The 21654-nt window shown below is 48.4% G+C and overlaps 1 protein-coding gene across 1 annotated transcript in view; it reads right to left on the reverse strand.

The window, feature by feature from the left end:
• The window catches only part of LOC146780127 (histidine N-acetyltransferase-like), a 152880-nt gene that overhangs the window by 39948 nt on the left and 91278 nt on the right, over positions 1 to 21654 (reverse strand). The window lies entirely within an intron of this gene.

The raw sequence follows: 21654 nt of genomic DNA on the forward strand, positions 1-21654 counted from the left end.
AACTAAATAAAACATATATTGTATAGTGCGTACGAATATTTAATCATTCTACCCCATATGAGCATCTCAATATTTTATCTTTCTGGGAGTGATAAAATGTGTATCACTGAGCTGTTTATTTACATTGCTACACAATGGCAACATTGTCTGAAGCAATCGCTACATAAAATACAAGATATATAACTGTTAAATGAATAAAACAAAGATTAAAGTGTAAGGTAAGATTACAACCAGTGCAGAGTTCAACACCAAGAGAAGAGCAAAGTCTCATAAGTACTGAAAGAAAACAGTAAATGTACTTTCTTTAAAAAAATAAAAAAGCACAGAGCATAGTTACATAAGTCAATTACACACCCTGCATAATGCATGGTATCACATGGTACCACTTTGTATTTTGTCGTTTATTGGTGATTGTGTGTTGTTCATCCTAATGTAGTGAGTTAGCCTAAATGGAGTGTCTATCAAATGAAAATTCATTAGAAGTGATCCCTTGCTTATGTCCTGTTCCACATGTTCCGTATACTGAATGTAGCGGACATTTTGGAAAGGACCATTCACTGTGATCACATTGGGTCTAATTCACAAAGGCCTTTATGAGTCTGGGTATATTCATTTACATACTGTTGAATTCCTTCTTGAATCAGAAACATGGCACAGACCTTTATGTTTGTATTAATTGTACATGAATATGGACTAAATAATCTAATTGTATTCCCATTTTAGGTGTTTTGGTGAAATTTCACAAAGTTACGTAGGAGTATGGAAAGAGAGTACTACTGGAGTACTAATGTACATACTTCAAAATACCTTGAAGGTCTTGTATTGGGATTGTTGTGCTGAAATTTGAAAACAATAATTTTTGAAGACTCACCATATTAGATTTTGTACTTAGACTCCAAGACTTTGGAGGTCCCAGTGGATTGTACTCATGTGCATATCATGTTTGGCCAAAAAAGATACAAACAGTTTTGCAGTTTTGACAATCATCTGTTGAGGTGTTCTATCAAAAGCCCATGTTCAAACAGGGCACAAAAAACTGACTCAACATGATGACATTTTTGATCCCTTTTCAACGTTTAAATTCCTTAAGAAAAGCGCATGATAAGCTCATCTATAGTTGTCGAAAATTTGACATATACCTTAGGATAGCGGAATCCTCTCCTCCGTGTATTGGAATAAGATTCTAACGCTGCAGATTTGGGGGCAAGCTATTTGTTGCAGGATTAGGGGCAGGTCACTTGTTTTTGGGAGATTCAGGCATTGCATAGCATTAATTGATTTATCGTAGTGACTATCTAAGATAGGTATATTATTAAATGATCTATCTTCCTACCATATTTTTATTCTTGTGTTCTCACAAATTTGTGTAGCTTACTGGCCTTGCAACGTTTCAGGCATTTACATCTATAAAAGGCTTTTTTTTCTATTCCTATATTATGCTTTTCTGTTATGATCTCTCTGTTTTGTTAGCTAAAGATTACTCAATAAAAATGTATGGAGAAAAAATCAAAAGTTACATGTACATTATTATTAGCCCTACAAATATGCTTCTGGAAGTATTTAGATGCGGCTGTAAAAACAGCATTTTGACACGCTTTAAGCTATATTTTGTACAGTCTTTTGCAACTGGAGACAAACTTGATATGCCACAGGCGTTTTGTCTTTTTTCAAGCTGATTTCAATGTTTGAGGACTAGTTTTAAGCCATGGTGTTGATTGATGAGACCTTTTTGAAGGTGTACACTTTCAATGGCTGTGTAGCTACTAAGGCACACGCATCAGGCACTAATCAGTACCGAGTCAAATTCTGGGTCACCTTCCAAAACTGGAGCCAGTTATTAAACTTTGTGAGTCAGGGTCTCCGTAGATGGAGTAACTGATGAATGACACTTAGTCCTAATATTATTCTTGTCCCCTGAAGAAGGTAAAATAGGATTCAGAATATCTGTGTGATAATGGGAGCACAAAGCATTTTGGTGAGCTCCACCATCAGAAGCCATCAACACTGAGGTCCTGAATCACAAAAGTAAACTTACATTTTATGTATACTTACAAATGTTTGCTTTTCAGGAAGGTATTTTACTAGTAGTATCTTTATGACTGTGGAGTCTCTGCACATAAAAAGGTAGGACTGTACCATCTTTTTATGTGCAGAGACTCCACAGTCATAAAGAAACTACATGTTAAATACCTTTGTGAATAGAAAACAATCGTAAACTTACACAAAAGTACACAAAGTATTTTATTAGTAGTATCTTTATGGCTCAAAAGTGTCTGCACATAAAAAGATAGGACAGGCCTATCTTTTTATGTGTGGAGACTCTGCAGTCGTAAAGACACTACTTGTTAAATGGGCGGACTCAACCACAGATATAATGGGAGTACTTAGATAAATGAGTAACTGGTTAAGCAGGGAACCAGATTTTAATTAAAAATACCTACGAGTATACCCCTACTTGGTCCTTTATTCTGGGGTTCTCTTGGTATCATTAAAAACTTTTGTATTGGGGTTATTTTGAACGCAATTTCATTCAAATGTACCCTCATATAAGTGCCAACATGTTTCGGCCCATGTTGATAGCCCAATCGGGTCTGGGGGCCTTCGTCAGGGCGATATATTTCTGTTCCTTATCTTTAAGGTCCCTGCCGTGTATAAGCGCATGTGCTACATGCAACCCAAATGTGAGGCCTAATGCACTCACCTGTACGTATTTGTACTCCAAATCCAGTAGATTTTCTACTGGTCGATGCCTACTGGCATCATGCATCTCTCATGTGTTAGGGTGATGTCCTGTAGTCAAACATTCGTCAAGGAAGCAACACCGCTGATCCACCTATAGGGACACATCGTCTGCCGTCGAATGCCAGTAGGCATCGACCAGTAGAAAATCTACTGGATTTGGAGTACAAATACGTACAGGTGAGTGCATTAGGCCTCATATTTGGGTTGCATGTAGCACATGCGCTTATACACGGCAGGGACCTTAAAGATAAGGAACAGAAATATATCGCCCTGACGAAGGTCCCCAGACCCGATTGGGCTATCAACATGGGCCGAAACATGTTGGCACTTATATGAGGGTACATTTGAATGAAATTGCGTTCAAAATAACCCCAATACAAAAGTTTTTAATGATACCAAGAGTACCCCAGAATAAAGGACCATGTAGGGGTATACTCGTAGGTATTTTTAATTAAAATCTGATTCCCTGCTTAACCAGTTACTCATTTATCTAAGTACTCCCATTATATCTGTGGTTGAGTCCGCCCAGATAGTACCATCTAATCTAGGTGTGGAGTATTTGCCTATGATGAAGCATGTCACGATTATGTGAGTGAGGCTTTTACTTCAATATCTTTGATATTCCACCTGACAGAGTAGATATCGGAGTAACATTCCATTACAGCTGAAGACCGTGTGTGTCTATTTCTCTAACAACAGTTGCTGATTGTGATAAAAAAGTTTTGATTGGGAGAACGCAACTGGGTTGTTTTCATTCTCTCACTCTCCGTGTGTGGAAAACTACTTGTTAAATACCTTTGTGAACAGAAAAACAATCATAAACTTACACAAATGTGTATGTTTACCTTTGTGAAGTAGGCCCTACGATGCAATCTTTAAATAAAAAAGATGTATTTAGTACCTATTTATCTTACAGTGCATAAGATCTGTGTTAAATCAGAAATCTTGTCAATTAGTGGCAAGCGATGCCTCAATACCAATAACTGGACGTTTTGTGAAACCAATGGTATGATGAGGGCTAGTGACTTTTAATTAGTGGCGGCCCCTCCATTAGGGCAGAGGAGCGTCACCCTCCCAGGCCTCTGCCAGACCGCGAAAGGTGAAAAATAAAATTGTAATAAAATGACTTTATTACTATTTTATTTTTCCCTTTTCCCTGCCTGAGCCCTGTTTGCGGGCGGAGCCACTGCTGCTGACTCTCAGCAGAGGAGCGGTGTTCACCCCACCAGTATACAGTGTGCATGTCACTTTGGCCGGCTGTCTTGCGGCGGCTGGCCTGACAAACACAGCATAAACCTCTTCACTCAGCTGTCTGAGACTGCTAGGTGGGGAGCAGGCAAAGGCCCCCAGTGTCTGCGGAAGCACTGAGGCAGCCCGCTACAGCCAATCCTGGAGCTGCTCTGATGCTGCTAACATTATCAGCAGCATGAGAACAGCATTCAGATTGGTGTGGAGAACTGCTGTAGTCTGCAGACCAGACCAGAACCAAGGGACTGTAGCAGGAGGACCAGGGGCGAGCCCGCGCATGCAGTGGGTGAGTACATTATTATTTTGTTTTTCTTAACCAACTGATGCACTGTAAGACTTGATCTGCCTTCAGCCGCAAAACCAGAGTTCTCAGTCGTTGTTCACTATGAACAGAGGGGCAGATTTATGAGCCCCTTGCACCACTTTTGCGTCACTTTTAACATGGGAAAAGTGACGCAAAAGTGGCGCAAGGGGGTCACTGCTGGTAAGTGTTAGCCCCACCAAGTATTTAGCACCCACTGCTTTTAATGGGCAAAAATGTGTTGTTTCTTGAATTGCAGGGTGAATGCTAATGTTGATGACTCCTGAGTTAGGGCCCTGCCTAAAATGCATTGAGCCACTTTTATAGTTCATTTAAATGTTTGGACACAAGCACTCAAAATCGAATGAATAACACCTTTATTTTGATGCATTCAAATTGATTTCGAGTTAGAGAATGGAAAATCGTTTTGAAGTTATTAATGACTAACAGCTAAGTGGACTATGAAAATAAGAAATACCATAAAGGGACCTGCAGAGCTGCTCAAAGCAAAGAGCTCATTAAAAAGCATAAACTGCGTACCTGCACTCACACATCTTTATCCATCACTGCTAAGTGCTGCTTCTCATAACACGATAAACACTGCTCGCACAGGATCAAAATAAAGACAACACACTCCCAACAACACACCCTACAAGGTGCAGCGTGCTACCATATAGGCAAGAGCTCCAGCGCCCCACACAATGGTAGCAAGCACTATCTAAATATTACAATACAATACAATGAAATACAACAGTGTATGAGCATTTGAACCTCAAAGTGGGCACTCGGGTTAAGCAGTAACAAACAACTGGCTGGTTTATTTTGGTAATAGGTCACGGAAACCAGGTAGACAACAGTGTAGCACTTGAGAGCTAGTTGAATGTTGTGCATTCTCTACGTAATCTAGTTGAACAGGAGTACGCCAAACGAATGGCCACAAACCCATGAGATCACCAGTAGAGCAATTATTTTTCCTGATTCTAGGTCCGGCTGAGTTTAGGGGACCATCCACAGCGATACACTCCCCAGTTGGTGGACGGATACTCCTTAGGGGACCATCCACAGCGATACACTCCCCAGTTAGTGGATGGATACCCCTTAGGGGACCATCCACAGTGATACACTCCCCAGTTAGTGGACAGATACTCCTTAGGGGACCATCCACAGTGATACACTCCCCAGATGGTGGAAGGATACTCCTTAGGGGACCATCCACAGCGTTACACTCCCCAGTTGGTGGACGGATACTCCTCAGGGGACCATCCACAGCGATACACTCCCCAGTTAGTGGACAGATACTCCTTAGAGGACCATCCACAGTGATACACTCCCCAGATGGTGGAAGAATACTCCTTAGGGGACCATCCACAGCGATACACTTCCCAGTTGGTGGAAGGATACTCCTTAGGGGACCATCCACAGTGATGCACTCCCCAGTTGGTGGACGGATACTCCTTAGGGGACCATCCTCAGTGATACACTCCCCAGTTGGTGGAAGGATACTCCTTAGGGGACCATACTCAGTGATACACTCCCCAGGTGGTGGAAGGATACTCCCTTCCCTCCCAGCCAGCTGGAGAAAAGGTCTGCTTAGACTCCTGTGTAAAATATGCACAGTCCCCCCTATCAATCCCAAAGTATGTGTGTGCGGTGGTGGATGTGGTGACAAACTTAGCTTTCGGCATGTACGATGACACCATAGGAAAAAAGACACATACTAGGCAGAGGTTTGCTTCCCTTGGTCTCTATGCTATGACTCATGTTGTCGTGGTCAATCTAGGGTTACAGAGTGTTCTAGTGCCATTGAAAACCAGTTGCATGCTTGCCAAGCTCTGGTGTGAACCTGTGAAATTCGTCCTTTCCTGACATAGGGCAGTGCCTCCTGACTGGAAATCCACCAATGTCTAAATGCTGAAACCCTTCTGCGATCACCAGAGCAGGATATATACTTGACCCTTGGGAGAAAGTGTTTAACCTTGTTGTGATGTGTGGCTTCCTTGTGGTACTCCTTAGGATGGACAACGTCAGGGATCCCTGACTGTCTCAGCTGGGATCAACATAAAAAGATCTGTTCGACTGTGTTTTGTCTGCCAGCTAGGGGCATTCCTGTAGAAGCAAAAATAATCTTCTGACAAACACTGCAAGAAAAGGTCAAGAGAATGACTTTCTGCTCTTCCTCTGAAATCACCATGCCATATAGGGAATTAAGATGAGCTACTGAGGAGGACCAGTGCCTGAAGATCAAAGAAAAGCTGCAGTATTGACCAATAGATTGCAGAGAACAGCGATACTGCCGGGTGGGCTTTCTTGATCACTGTACCATTATAAGAGAACTTTGCGACAGATTTACAAAAGCATTTTCTGTCCCCAAACCCTGCGAATCACAGCATCACAGGGGTTGGGAACACAAATTGGTATTCTGAAATGTACTAAACCCTTCTGGAATGCATTTATGAACTGCCAAAGGGGTTTGTGACTCATTCGGAATTGCAATTAGGAGGGAGTGTGAAAGGGACATCCCCTCTTTATTGTGGTTTACAGAGATATATTGATGGTTTGTGATTGCAGTTGAGGTGGCAAGCCATTGAAAAGTTACTAACAGCTCAAAATGTGTGGAAACTCCTTCACAAAGGGAGAGCTGTGCCTGTTGGATAGTTTCCCCTTTGAGGTGGCCTTGGCAGGAGCAGACAGTAGTCTTTTGGAACACTGCCTGCTCCCCCCCAATGTCTTCCCAAAGAGCAAACATTTTTAGAGCAGCACTCTTTAAGGAACACAGTGTACTTTAAAAGAGAAAAAAGCAGGGCTGGAAGTCTGCTGCTCCTTGCAGACCACCATCCTTGTCATCACAGCCTAAGGGCATGTATGTGTGCCACATGGCACATTGAAAAATGCCAAAAAGTGAATTTTTCAAAGAAATCGCAAATTACCACCAACATGAAGTTGGTGGTATTTTGCGATTTCTTAAGGAGAAATCACACAACTTGGGTGCGTGTTACATAGCATTTAAGGAATCGCAATTTGCGATTTCTTAAATGCTTACGCAAACTTAAGAAATCGCAAAATTAGCGATTCCTTAAGAATGCGCTGCTGAAATGCCTCATACATCTCATTTAGCGATTTTGTATTCGCAAACGCTGTTTTTTTGCGATTCGCAGCGTTTGCGAATACAAAATCGTTTGATACATATGCCCCCTAATCTCCTCGACGGCCTCCAATGCCTGGATACCCTTAGTGGTGATAAGTTGCACGTTACACATCTGGAATTATTACTCCTCTGGTAACTTTCAGGGCCTCACCTACAGCCTTTCTCATTATTACAGTCCCCGTTTCCTTGCCCCTGGCCCTTGCGGTCTGGTTTCTTCTCTCCTGTTGGTACACACAAACACCAACTCTGTTGCTTCGCAGAGGCCTGCCGCCATCTTTTGTGTATAAATATTCATGGCAGGCAGCTAGCATCATCTGTATTGTCAGACCTCGTGCGTCACGGGAGCGATCACTATAATGGGTCCATCTTGTGGACTGACGCACAGGCATCCGCTACGTTGAATACCCCCTGGGGCCCAGCACTCAGTCACCACAGGCTGATTCATTGCTGGGTCTGTACCGATCGATCCCCAGCAGAAACAGCAGGCTACAGCTCACACTGCACAAGCCTGTGCTGCACCGCCACAGCCGGCCTGGAGTCAGAAGCAATGTGCATGACCCAGGGCTGCACGTGCTACAGCGCAGGCGTCAGAGGGACTAGCTGTTAATCATGGTGCTCGGATACCGTCCAAGGCCTCATCTATTGGTAAACCTACACAGGACTCCTTTTTAGGTCTCGGGACCATCCGGTCGGCAGACCTGAAGTCCGGAGATTTAATGTCTTTGAGAAGAGGGGCTTGCACCCGCCCCTCTTCTACCCTGTTCTCCATTGGCTGGCCTAGTAAATGCTGGCCAGCCATTGGAGAAGAGGTCAGTCACTCCGATTAGGCTCTGTCCTTTTCGGATCGGGGGGCGTGTTTTTTGCGAGAAGTCTCAAGGAGGAGACAACAGCAAAACACGCCCCCCAATCCGAAAAGGACGCGCTGCCTTTCTCCGAGGCGGTGGTGTCTTCCTGATGTAATGTAACTGGTACTTTGTTTCTGACACCTTCGGGTAAAATTCCCGCTATATAAAATTGCTTTAAATAAAATAAACATCGATGAACCTTGCCGTTGCAGAGGAATGGTACATTTCCTTTCCGAAATGGCTACCAGCTGATGGGGTTTCTCGTCTGGGGAGGAGCGCCGGCAACACAGTCCTAGGACGAGGCTCTTCCGGACATTTTTGAGGACTTTACCTTGTGTGCGGGACCTGTGCAGAAGCAGCAGCAGAGTGAAGGAAGCCTCTGGTTGAGGAGCTGCGAGGGCGGACGAGGGGGATCAGCCACCCACAGCTGGAACCAGGTGGTGCCCGGCAATGCGGGAGTGGACAGTGGGCTGCCGTTCGGGGGACCAGCTGATGGGGTTTCTCGTCGGGGGAGGAGCGCCGGCAACACAGTCCTAGGACGAGGCTCTTCCGGACATTTTTGAGGACTTTACCTTGTGTGCGGGACCTGTGCAGAAGCAGCAGCAGAGTGAAGGAAGCCTCTGGTTGAGGAGCTGCGAGGGCGGACGAGGGGATCAGCCACCCACAGCTGGAACCAGGTGGTGCCCGGCAATGCGGGAGTGGACAGTGGGCTGCCGTTCGGAAGAAGAGCACACTTAGAGGATACATGCTGGAAGGCAGCCCGGGACACGAGTTGCCGGATAACCACAACCACTAACCGGAGCTGCAAGGACCGTACACTGCACTTTACCAGGTCTTCTCCCTCCCGCCTTAGTGGACAGTGGGCTGCCGTTCGGAAGAAGAGCACACTTAGAGGATACATGCTGGAAGGCAGCCTGGGACACGAGTTGCCGGATAACAACAGCCACTAACCGGAGCTGCAAGGACCGTACACTGCACTTTACCAGGTCTTCTCCCTTTCACATACTCTGCTGCCTCCCGCCTTCCCCAAGCCCCATTTCTCTTTAAATCCTAATGTCCTTGTTCACCCCTTATTGTCATTCGGAGAGGGATATATTAGTTACCATAAAGACCATACGACCCAGTGTTCCCCTTAGTAGTCCCTCTAAAACAATTTACATTGTAATTTGAGTTATAATATTGTTGAGCAGGTCCACTTGAGGAGCAACAAAACCCCTGAAGAGTGAACACACAGCATCAGGTCCGCCAGGGGCGCTTTATTAAACTATATTGACATTTGTAGAAAAGCGCCAACACATTACCGGCTATCTTTTTTGTTGGACCTGATCTTGTACAGAGTATTGTTCGGAAAACTGTTTGGCGTGTATACAGTCAGACAGGCTTGATCACGTATCAGCTGTAGTACTCCGGTAAACTGACAAAATCGGTGGGAAAAGTAATTTGCAGACTATAGCCCAGGTCCTTTATTTTAGATACCACGCTCTTCCACGAAACACCGGGCACGGACACAAGCAAGTCGAAAGAGCGTTATACTCTATGGCAATAGAGTCCTCCACAGTTACAGCACACCCTTGCCTTGTGGTACTTCCGGTTGTTAGAAGGCCAGAGCGCCCTCGCTCTATGCTATTTACACTTTCAGAGCCATCACTTCCGGTCGGTTTGTGGCGCGGTTTCCGGGCCTGTGTCTATTGAGCTGACGGTGAGTCGGGAGGGAAGGAGAAAGCGAGCACACGAGCCGAGATACAAGTGTAGATTTAGCATGCACACAGAAGGCCGGGGGATTTTTTTTAAAATAGATTTCCCCCCATTGGAAAATGGGGTCGAGAAAATAACTCGTCGGTTTCAGGAAGTGGACATTGTTAAAGTTAGAGCTATTGGCATTGCTCATGACAATGCCGTTTCTTTAAATGTTTTAAAAACAAAAACATATACAAAAATAATGTCATGAGCAATGCCAATAGCTCTAACTTTACCAATGCCGAGACCATTGCATTGTAAATGCTTGTTTGTTTCTGAGGCTGCACATGCTACAGAGTAGGAGTCACAGAAGAAAGGGCTAGAGGTACAAAGCATTTTTACGTTGGCAAACTGCTCGATTCTGTGAATCGTGCCATTTGCTACTGCAAAAAAGCTTTTTGTACCATACAAGTCCCACATTGCCATTCAGTAACTTGTTACCGATTCGCAATTTGGGTTTTCTGATATGGTATTATGAAGGGGTGTGTTGAGGGCGTCACTTTCTAATACTGAATTAGAATGGTATGTACGATTGTTTTGTGACCGAAATGTGGTTGCAAAATATTTCCAATTTACCTCCAATTGAAAGTTGATGGTAATCCATTCGCAAATGGGTAGGGGTCCCCAACATGATTTGTTTTATTTAAAAAAAAAAAAAAAAACTTTGCATCCAGGAAAGCGTGACTATCACTGGGTGAACCCTAAGGTGAACTTGAAACCCCTTCTCACAGTAAGTCTTCAGCTCATGAGTGTAGATGCTGTATTGTAGGAATCCATTTCAGCTTTTAAGACCACCCAAGGACTATGGAAGAAGGTCAAGACGACTATTTGTTTTTCACAGAGGAGATTTGGGGGAATAGAGAAGGTATGACTGGTCGGGTGGTGCCAAGGGTCCAAACCTTTGATCACTTTTCATGGCCATCACCCATCCCTGCAAAGCACCACCACCTTGCTCCCCGTACAATCACACAGTGGACATTATTCCAAAATTGGCAGACTGCACATGGACTTCAGGGCAAATATCCTCCCACTCAAAGGAGGCGGAATACTGCTGACCAAGGGCCTGGAATTCGGGAGCGGCATACAGACATCAGCACAATAATACTGAATTCTGCACGTTATTCCCTATTCCAGATGCAACACATGTGGCAATGATGCAGTGATGCTGCTTGGTGTAGGTAATTCAGCATGCGGTACTACTGCATGATTTTACTTGTCTGCTAACATTGAGGGTCTTAGAGGGACCGTAATGTACCACCAGATACATTCCTCTCTCTCTTTCTCTCTTTCTCTCTCTCTTTCTCCCTTTCACTCTCTCTCTCTCCTTTACTAATCATTTGTCTACCTCCCACCTGCTCTATTTCGGTCTCATCACACCCCCTCTTCCTTTAGTCTCTCTCCTCCCTTTTTCTCCGCGCTCCCTTATTATTTTTCTCTCTCACGCTCCATTCACCGCTTTAACTTCTATCCGTCCTTCTTTGTCTCTCTCCCGTTCGCTTCTCTGACTCCTATCGCCCCCACTCTTGTCTCTCATTTTTTTCCTCTTACACCTTTTCCTCTTCCTTTTGTCTCACCATCTCTGTATTTCATCTGCACTCCTCTCACTCCTGCCTTTTCTCTTTCTCTCTCACTCTTTACCCTTCATCTTTCTCTCTTATCTCCTTGGCTTTTCTCTCTTTGTTTTCCCCTCTCTCACCCTTCCCCACCATGTTTTTGTCTTTTTCTCCCACTCACATCCACTTTCGCCCTCCTTTGCTTTCTCCTTCTCTCGCTCCTCAATGATACATACACTGCCCTCCCTCCTTCACTGCGCCTCTCTCTCTTTCTTTTTCTCTCTTCTTCCCCTCAACGCTCAAACAGTTTTTCTCTTGGTTCGTGCCAGCTCCCTGTTTTCCTCTCCCTACTCTCTGCACATTTCTGGTACTCCTGCCTTTTGTAATGTTTCGGCTTCTGTTATTGCGGGGGGCCGTGCACGGCTGCATTCTACACATTCCTACCAGAGGCCCGAGCAGAGCTTGCTGCTGTCACAGGCAGACCTCTGTAGACACTGGAAGGGGCGCCTCTCATCAGACACAAACCCTCGCCCCTTTACCGCCTCTAACTTCTACCCCTTTTCTTGCCCCCAATTTCCCGCGCTTCTCCCGACCCTTTGCCCTAAAACCTAACTTCTCACGACATTTCCCCAAACATCCTAACGCCCCGCCACGTTTCCTTCGTGTTTGCGCCCTCCGTTCGCCTCTATGCCTTAACTCCTCGCCCCTTTCCCGCCCTAACGTCCCGCCCTTTTTCTCACAACAGGTGTAGTCTTCTGCAAATAGAAACAGACACAAGAGGCGTGCTCTATTGCAAGGCTGCCCGGGGGGGGTTGCGCAGCAGCCCCCCTTAATAGGGCGGCCGCCTTAGTGCCACAGGAAGACACTGCAGTCACCGGTCTAGTCCCTGGGCCATGGCCAGGGAAGACGTCCGGCTGACCCACTTCCGGGGAGGGGACAGGGGTATTTAGGCTGTCCCCGCCCATCTTTCGCCCTCTTGTCCCTCGACGTCTCGCTTTGTAGACGTGCCTTGGTTTCCCCGGGAGCTGCAATGCGGTGAGTCATCGACCCCCTCACTCTCCAATCAGGCCCCTTGGCGCAGAGTTAGGGCTCATCAGCCCGGCCAGTGCCATGTTGCGATCCACCAGGGGGGTAGGACAGCTCCTGGGGGCACATGGCAGCTTTACACCCCTATCCGGGGTGCCCTGGCTGGTGGGGGGAGAGCAGCGAGCTTTGCGATACTCCCCCCTCCTCCTGTTGCTGGTGCTTGGAGAGTGGCTGCTGCGGGTTAAATAGGAGCCTCGGCCCGCGTGGGCCTGTTGCCGCACACCCCGCTGCGGATGCTTGGCAGAGCGAGTGCCGCGCCCTGGTGACGGTAACGGGGCCGTACGGGGGGAGGGCAGCGAACTCTGCAGTATGCCCTCCCCACCTCTCCCTCGAGGAGCGAAAATTGCGGGGCCACTAGCCGCGTGGCCTGGGGATAGGGGGATCGGCGAGCATCGAGCTGCTCTTAATCCCCCGCTGCGGTACTCAGGCTCCGGCCTGAGCATGCCTTTGGTGCGGGGGGAAGGCGGTGAGGGTCACGCTGCCCCACCTCGGCTTGCTCCTGGCACCTCACGGCCCCTTTGCCCGGGGATTGTGCTTAGGGAGATAACTGGCAGGATCAGCGCAGAGTCGCTGTCCCTCCCTCAACCCCACCCCTAGCTGCTAGTACTGCCTTCTTCTCACCGGCGGTCTGGCGGCTCCTCTCTGTGTGGTGTCGGTCGCTGCGACCCATAGGGACTTCAGTGGTGATGGGACACCACAACGGACTTGGGACCCTGCATCGGCCGTCTCGGTCTGTCGCGCTACCGCCTCTCGGCAGGCAACCAGGGTCGAGCCTCGGGGTCGCGTCCACATCCTGTGATTCTGGGCAAATCACTGCATCTCCTCGGGCCTGTATGAGTAATTAATACGGTCACAGGTATAGCGCTCCAATACCTCCGGTCGAGTTCGCGCTATTTTAATATGCAAAAAAAAAAATCACCAGGACGCCTTGGGGAGCGGAAGTGTCTCCTCACCCGCATGCGCGCGACGGCAAGACAGCCTTACAGGCTCATCAGTCGCCTGAACTCGTTGTGCACAGGTCAATAGGATTATTAGACGGCGATGGCACACATGGTTAACGATGCGGAGTTTGTATCTAGTGCCGAGGGTTTGAACCAAGGTGATTCAAGGGGAATGACAACTGTACAAAGTCTATATATTGTTAGCACAATGCATGGAGTCTGCGTGCACGGCGTTTCGCCACAGGCACCTTCCCCCCTAGGGCACCTTAACAGATATTAATCATAACACAGCACCTTATTCTAACGCAGGGTTGTCGGGTCTCCAGGTGCGGGGGTTCAAGGCACAGCAGTGGGGTTTTGGAGCACCGGTGGCGGGCAGCTGGGGCTGAGTGCCTGCTCCGGCAGCAACACATCGCGAGAGCTCACGCCCGCGGAGACTCCTCCCACCCCGGCAATTTTGTCAAACGTTGGTTGCCTGACGTGTATGTACGAATTCTATGTGTTTGCCAATGGGGCGGTGAACATTATAGAACTGTTGAGATCTCTCTCCCGCAACTGATTTCGCACCTGTAATTGCACAAAGCCTAATAGTAGGAGCCTCAACATGACAAGTTTTTTCAGGGATTCCCTTTTGTGTTAAGGGCAGACAGGATCTCGCAGCTCTATTCCGTACAGGTCCGCCGCTTAGGGGCTAGTAAGGATAGTAAAGGAATGTGAAGGAAGGTATTCAAAATCAAAACACACCCAAGCGCTTTGTTGCTGCTTATTTACCTTATGCAGCTTACCACCACTGACAAAGCCAACAACCCTGACGTGTCGGGTATGATGTTCTTGCTGGATCATATCTACGCATGCAATGACAGAAACAGCTATTTACCAGTCTGGAGGCACATCACCTAGGCACAGAATAGCTCCCTCAAGCACAGGGGGACCCGGGTGCAGGTACTCAGGGGGTGTCACCAGGGGCAGGCTTACATGAGGTTTTATGGTTGCAGCGGCACAAGAGGGGACATCCAGTGCATCACTCATGTGTGGTCATGGTGAGCATGCACACTCGGGTGTCTCGGCCTGCAAAGCAAGGCACGTCCCCTGGTAAGAGGACCAGCTTTGCCCTGAGGGAGGCCTTGGGTGCTTTCGGCACAGTTACCTACTCGGTTTGGAACACTGGTAATCAATCTTGTGTTCCCGATCCCACAAACAATGAGCATGAGTAGCGGGTGCAAAACGCCCCTGCCCTGCACCCGGGTTATGTTTCGCGGTTTTGGTATGAATTGAGGTGTGCTGTGTCCCGTGGGAGGTCGCGTGCTTTTCTCCTCAGTCGGCGGGTAACTCGACTATAATACGTGGTGTTGATGGGATGTCTGTCATCATGCTGCCAATCCCAGCTTAATGCGATGGGGTGCGCGTTACATTAATGTGCAGGGTGCCATTGCAGAGATTGTCAACCATGTACTCTGGGCAGCACAGCGGGATTAGTTTGGCTGTACAGTCCCCACAGGTGAGGCGAGAGGTGTAATCTGCTTGGGTCAGCACCCATCTTGGGGGAATTTTTGACATAGTGCAATGTCAACTAAGATGTGGGTTCATCGTAAAATAGTTTACCTTTTGTTGTGAGCTTGGTGATTGGGATGACTTCAAGAAAGGTTAGGGAAGGGAAGCCGGGCAAATATATAAATAGAAGAAGTATGGGGTATGCACGATCAGTACTTGCCTCTCACGGGAACGATATTTCAGTGTCAAGCTCTTTCCCCGCCTTTGGTTCTTTAAGCAATTACATCCGCCACCCGGATCTACATGCTTTTCTGGTGGTCATGCGCTGCGGATGTCTTACCATGCGATGAACCACAGCAATGTGAATATACTTGGGGAAGCAAAGGACTGCCAGAGTTTGCTCAGGCTTACCAGTGTTGATTATGGCAGCCCGCTGTGGATAATGCAGTGGTGTAAGGGAGGTCTAGGTTTCAGGGGCTACAAGCCAATTGTGGGGGGGGGGGCGCCTAGCAGGAGCTGGCTAGGGTGGCGGCCAGCTCGGCCTTAATTTGGAGCTGGAACAGGTATTTGCATGCACTAAGTACTTGATGCTAGTGGTCTGCTCTCAGGGGAGGGTTCCCACAGTACACCCGTGCCTAAGCATCTAAATGGGTTAACCTGCGACAGGCATGGCGATCATGTGCAACGCGCTATACCTGGGCAGCATGTATGCAGAACAGATGGTACAGTGGTAGGTTACAGGGGTTATAATTGCCGTCTGGCAAGGGTTCAAACCCCAGCTGGGGATAACTGAATTTCTGGCCTCCTGTCCGCTGCCCGTCTCGCCTTTGTCCACCAGCCACGCCGTTGTGTCGCGTCGTTCGCTGGACTCGTCATCGGTCGCGGATCTGCGATTGCGAGGTGAGTTCCCCCCCCTCTCTCCACCCAGATCCCAATCGCAGGCCACCAGTGGTAACCTCGTCCCAGTGGTATTTATCCCCACCCCTGGTGTTGTCGTGCGGCACCGCGGGGTGGCGCATTGGAGCAATGCGGTGTTAAAGTGTAGTTTGGTAGACTGTGGTAATGGGGATGTACCTTCAAAGTGACTGATCATGATTTACACAGCCTCATCATTCCAGAACCATTACATGTACAACGGAGCCACAGTTGTTGCTTATTTCCGGGGCAACTATCTTCCAATAAGTTTGGCTTGTAGGTGTAGTGTCCTTTTGTAGTACGTAGCTTGAGGCAGTGAAAGAGGCTGCAATGTACCACACATAGGCATTATGTGTTAAGAGTAGGATGTTAAGGTAAAAGCCCAACAGGTTACGATGAGTATGGAATTATATTGTTATTGGCGTTGAGAGTGAGGATTCGGCGGGCTGGCGGTTGACCTATAACGGAAAGGGAAGAGCTGGGAGGGCTTTCCTTCTGAAGAGGCCGCTGTATATCTTGTGCATTTCCTCCATCCTCGCCTGTTATTAAGGGCTCCCCCGGGTGTTGTGTAAAATTGGCTGTTACTGGTGCGGGGATACCAGCCCAGCTTTAGTATTCGCAGGCAGTCTGACATGAGGTAGAATAGCTCTCGGTTGGCCATGCGACTGAGCCATAATGGGGACTTATTTCACCATATGCAATTAGAAGCACTGATTAGCCAATAGATGGGCTTGTTGTAGGTAGTGCTCCTTGTGTAGTAAATACAGGGACGCAATGACATGTGCTCAGTATGTCATGTAACTGGAGCTCATGTTTATCGTTTCAACACCTTTGCGTTCACATACACAGACATTTGTATTTCTCAAATGCGCAGTAGATTAGCGCTATGGATGGTGATCATTCAGGCTTTCAGTGAGCGGAACTCCTAGTAAATGTGCGGTGTGCCAGCGATCGGCCTGCATGCCATAGTCATTGCCTGAGCTAGCTGGGGAGTCCGGCAGATTAGTTTTAACTCTTAAATACTTGAAGCTTGCGCAGGGCTCCCTCAGCTCTGTTGGTGTCTTGTTACTAGCCGGGTTCTCCAAGGTCTCTTCACATCTGTGTCCAGGAGCATGGGGAAGGTGTATTCATCGCCCGCAGCACCTATGCTAAGCAAAGATTTAAACTTGGGTGTTGAGGGTGGGTTGATGTTCCCGGGTCGCTTAGAAGGGCTCCATAGGGTAGGATGACCCAGCGGCAAGGAGAAGCTAGGGTGGTTTACGTGTGCTTTATCGACCATGTAGAAAGTATGCTTCGCGGGGCCAGGCCCACACTAAAGTGGGCAAAGATCACACACACCATAGGTGCCAAGGCGGCACCGATGCGAATGGCCTTGGGGTCCCAGTTCACTTCTGAAACGGCTTTGGCGTCAGATGCTGAAAGGATCTCCGTTGTTATTTATTCGATCGTAAACGATTAGTTACTTGCGGTCTTTCCCCCGGGGGTAGAGAGTGAGATCCTGTTGTCTTTTCATCGAGTCGGTTGATGCGGGATGGTTGTTATTTGGGCACGGCCGTGTGGTGGGTCTTTCTTCTGCAGATTGGGTTTAGCCTGACCGTAATCTCCCTGGTTGTCACACTTGGTTTGATGCGGGGGGGGGGGGGTGTCAACAAGCCCGGTGGTCGGGTCAATTGAATGAGAGCCATTATCGCTTGGGATATCTGGGCACGTAGGGATGCCAGGCAGGATTCTAGCGAAGGCAGGTGGTGGAACTCATCGTGTATCGGGGGTTTGCCTCACTGGCAGGCCGTCATGCAAGGGGAACATGTACATAGGTCACACATTAGGCAGTGCCTGGTTAACAGGGACGATGTGTACTAGAATATTCAGGAGTGGTTCCCACCACTGTTGGTTAGATGGGATGCTGTCATATTTCCTTGTGGATCCCTTTAATCCAACATTCCTGATGTAAGCTGAGGATGCCTGTTGTGGCTGTCAGACCTGCTATTAGTTATTACAAACCCCAGGTACTATGAATTATTCAGTTGTACTCTATTCATAGGTAATTACAGGACGCATATGGTTCGCAAAGGCAGGTAGGGTACTTATGGGGTATGGATGTAATTTTCACTGGCAGGCCGCCAGGCAGGGAGACATTGTAGCTAGGTCACTTACATCAGGCAGAGATGCCCAGTGGAAGCATGGGGGGGACTGCACAGAACAGGATACTGCTCAGATTAGATGCCAGCGAATTATGGCTGCACTACTGCAAACGGCAGGTAATTCACATGCGGGGTTTGGTGGTGGTACCTTTTTATCCTCAGGATCACTCCCGGTCTAGTTTAGCGGTGCTACTTTTACTTCATTAGCACCAGCAGCAGCTCACAGGGGCAGCAACAAAGCTTCTTTGATTCCGCCGGGATGGGAGCTGGCAATGTCACAAAGCCTTGCAGCCAGAAACTGACAAGGACAAGTCGTACCTGGGACAGGGCAACGGCCACTAAACTGTAGAACCAGCTAGTCTCAACATATTCCAGGTGTACCGTCAGTGATTAACGTAGGCCGTGGGCGACACACGATTAGGCACTTTATATCAGCTGGTGCGGGTGGGTGCCATTCCCAAGAGAGTGCGGGTTGCCTTGTTAGTGCTGAGTAGGAGGGGATGGAGCACTATACGGACAATTCCAGAGCACACTTGGCAGCCATAGTGAAGGTTATATTGATTTATTGTTGGCAGGTTACCAGTTGCTTCAGTTATGCCAAGTTACCGTGGGAGTTGTCAGCGAACAGTCGGACTGCAACATTGATGTTTTGCCGGTTGTCATGCCTGTTCAGAAGCGTTTAGGCGCAGGCATGGCCACGCATGGGTCAGAGGCCTGAGGTCTGCCCTGGGATTCATGTTCACAGGCAGGTGGAGCTGCAGAACTAAGAGGGGCTTGGGTTCGAACTCTGGTTACAGGTGCAGATCCGGGTAGGTTCACTTAGTATCCCGTCCTTGAGTTCGTGAATCAGGTACCATTGATTTGAGTAACGGTAACGGGTATTTTCTCCCGCCCCCCAGCACTGGCTGGCAGCTATGCAGGTTGTGGAAGTGGCCTTCCAACGGGGGCGATTTGGTGCATATGATTGGGGGTAACCCCTGGGAAACACTATTGGGCTACAAAGTATCAGGAGAACATTTGGCTTTCCCCGTATTAAAAAAAAAGAGGTAATTTCCACGTTGGTTCTCCGCGGGGTCACCCTGTCCTGTCTGCTCCCTGGTATACTAGCAGAAGTTTGGGAGGGCAAGGCTTCACAGTGGGTGGTGACTGACGGAATGCGACGGCAATACTCCGTTTAGTGCTAGACTCAGTCAACGGAGTGACAGAGGAAGTAAGGCGGGCTTGTCAACTCTTACCTCCTCCGCATTGGCACTTCCTGCCAGAAGTGGCTTGTCAAAGGTATTGTTCTTCAGCCTTGCAGAGGTAACATTGGACCAACGCCTATTTATAGGTTTCAGGTCAATTCAGTCAAAAATCCACGGGGAGTTTAGAATGGATGGGGGCACCTGCCCTGAGGGGGCATGCTGGCCTCCGGTCCTGTATGGGCTAAGACTTGTTTTGGCTGGACCTGGGAGAAGCCCGGTAATCAGCATGTTGTAAGCAAAAAGGCCTACCTTGGTGGGGGGCCCTGGTAGTGACGGTGGCCACTCCCAAGGCTGTGGAGGAGGTACAGGGCGATCCAGAGTCTGCAGATACCAAGGGGTACTTCATGCAGCAGCACAGCGTGGTGCTAAGCCAGGATACCCAGGGATGTCTTAGGGTTGTCCCCTGGAAGAACTACGGCGCGCCGTTAGTCCAACGGGTGGTTGTGGGTCTGAGCAACCGGGGGCTGCCATAATACGCTCCGCCCACCTCTAAAGGGGGGGGGGCGTGAGTAAGCAAGTGGACTGGTGGTCCTCGGATGGGAGCGGTGGCCCCTCCCAAGATTGGGTATGCACCAATTGGCGACTGCCACAGTGTAATTTAGGCTTATCAGACAGGCAGGCGGCATAGGGGTTGGCCTGCCCTGGGATCGCCCGTAAGATAACCCACCATGTTTGCATATTGGTTATGCTAATAAACCTGCAGCAATATTTCTCCACTTATAAAAGTGTCGTGTGGTTTATTGATATATTTATTATGGTGTTATGTGACTGCAGTTGCCGATATTGGCACTATGCAAGGCTTCCCGGGGGGGTTGCGCAGCAGCCCCCCTTAATAGGGCGGCCGCCTTAGTGCCACAGGAAGGCACTGCAGTCGCCGGTATAGACCCTGGGCCACGGCCAGGGAAGACGTCCGGCCGACCCACTTCCGGGGAGGGGACAGGGGTATTTAGGCTGTCCCCGCCCATCTTTCGCCCTCTTGTCCCTCGACGTCTCGCCTTGCCCGCCCCTCCGCTTACCCGGCACCCGGAGGTACAAGGTGTGAGGGGGGTTAGGTTTTCTAACGTGTTATTTTGTGTTGCAGGAGGAGTTACAGGGCGATCCAGAGTCTGCAGATACCAAGGGGTACTTCATGCAGCAGCACAGCGTGGTGCTAAGCCAGGATACCCAGGGATGTCTTAGCGTTGTCCCCTGGAAGAACTACGGCGCCCCGTTAGTCCTACGGGCGGTTGTGGGTCTGAGCAACTGGGGGCTGCCATAATACGCTCCACCCACCTCTTTCGGGGGGGCGTGAGTAAGCAAATGGACTGGTGGTCCACGGATGGGAGGGGTGGCCCCTCCCAAGATTGGGTATGCACCAAGTGGCGACTGCCACGGTGTAATTTAGGCTTATCAGGCGGGCAGGCGGCATAGGGCTTGGCCTGCCCTGGGATCGCCTGTAAGATAACCCACCATGTTTGCATATTGGTTATGCTAATAAACCTGCAGCAATATTTCTCCACTTACAAAAGTGTTGTGTGGTTTATTGATGTATTTATTATGTGTGTTATGTGACTGCAGTTGCCGATATTGGCACTAAGGGCGCTGACGCCAGGGCCTGGCGACATTTCAATTGAGGGAAACCACGTTTTCAGGGGCAACGTGGTGCCGTGTGAAAGCACCCCCAAACCTGCCCTTTGCTCAGCAACAGAGGAGGCCAGCACAAGGCTTTTCCTTTCTCCTTGTCCTCTGAAATCGTCAGCTGCTTTAACTACTTGTTCGATACAGAGTAATGCCAATAGTAAGAACCAAGGCCACATGAGGGCCCTTAGTTTTGGGCACTAAGGGCCATATGTAGGTACCTAAATACCGGTCGGTAACGGCCGAAAATCGGTAAATATCCCGTTACCGACCGGTATTTAGGCAATTGAGATGTAGGTGGCTGGATTTCAGGATTCGGTAATTTACCGAATCGGAATTTTAAGAAATCGGTAAAATACCACTTCGGTAAATTACCGAATCCTGAAATCCTATGTAGGGGGCACTCAAGTGAGTGCATTTTTGGTTTCTGGATTCGTTATTTACCACCAACTACAAGTTGATGGTAAATAACGAATACCTTTTAAAAATAAATTTTGTGCTTTTTGAAAAGTGCCATGTGGCAGACATACATGCCCTTAGGGCATGTATGTGCGCCACATGTGCACACATGCACGATTCAGGGGTGCAGCAGGGTGTCAATGTGACACCCTGCCACCCATGACTATGCTCCCCCTATTACCGATTCGC

The sequence above is a fragment of the Triturus cristatus genome, chromosome 12 (genome assembly GCF_964204655.1).
Source record: "Triturus cristatus chromosome 12, aTriCri1.1, whole genome shotgun sequence".
NCBI lineage: Eukaryota > Metazoa > Chordata > Amphibia > Caudata > Salamandridae > Triturus > Triturus cristatus.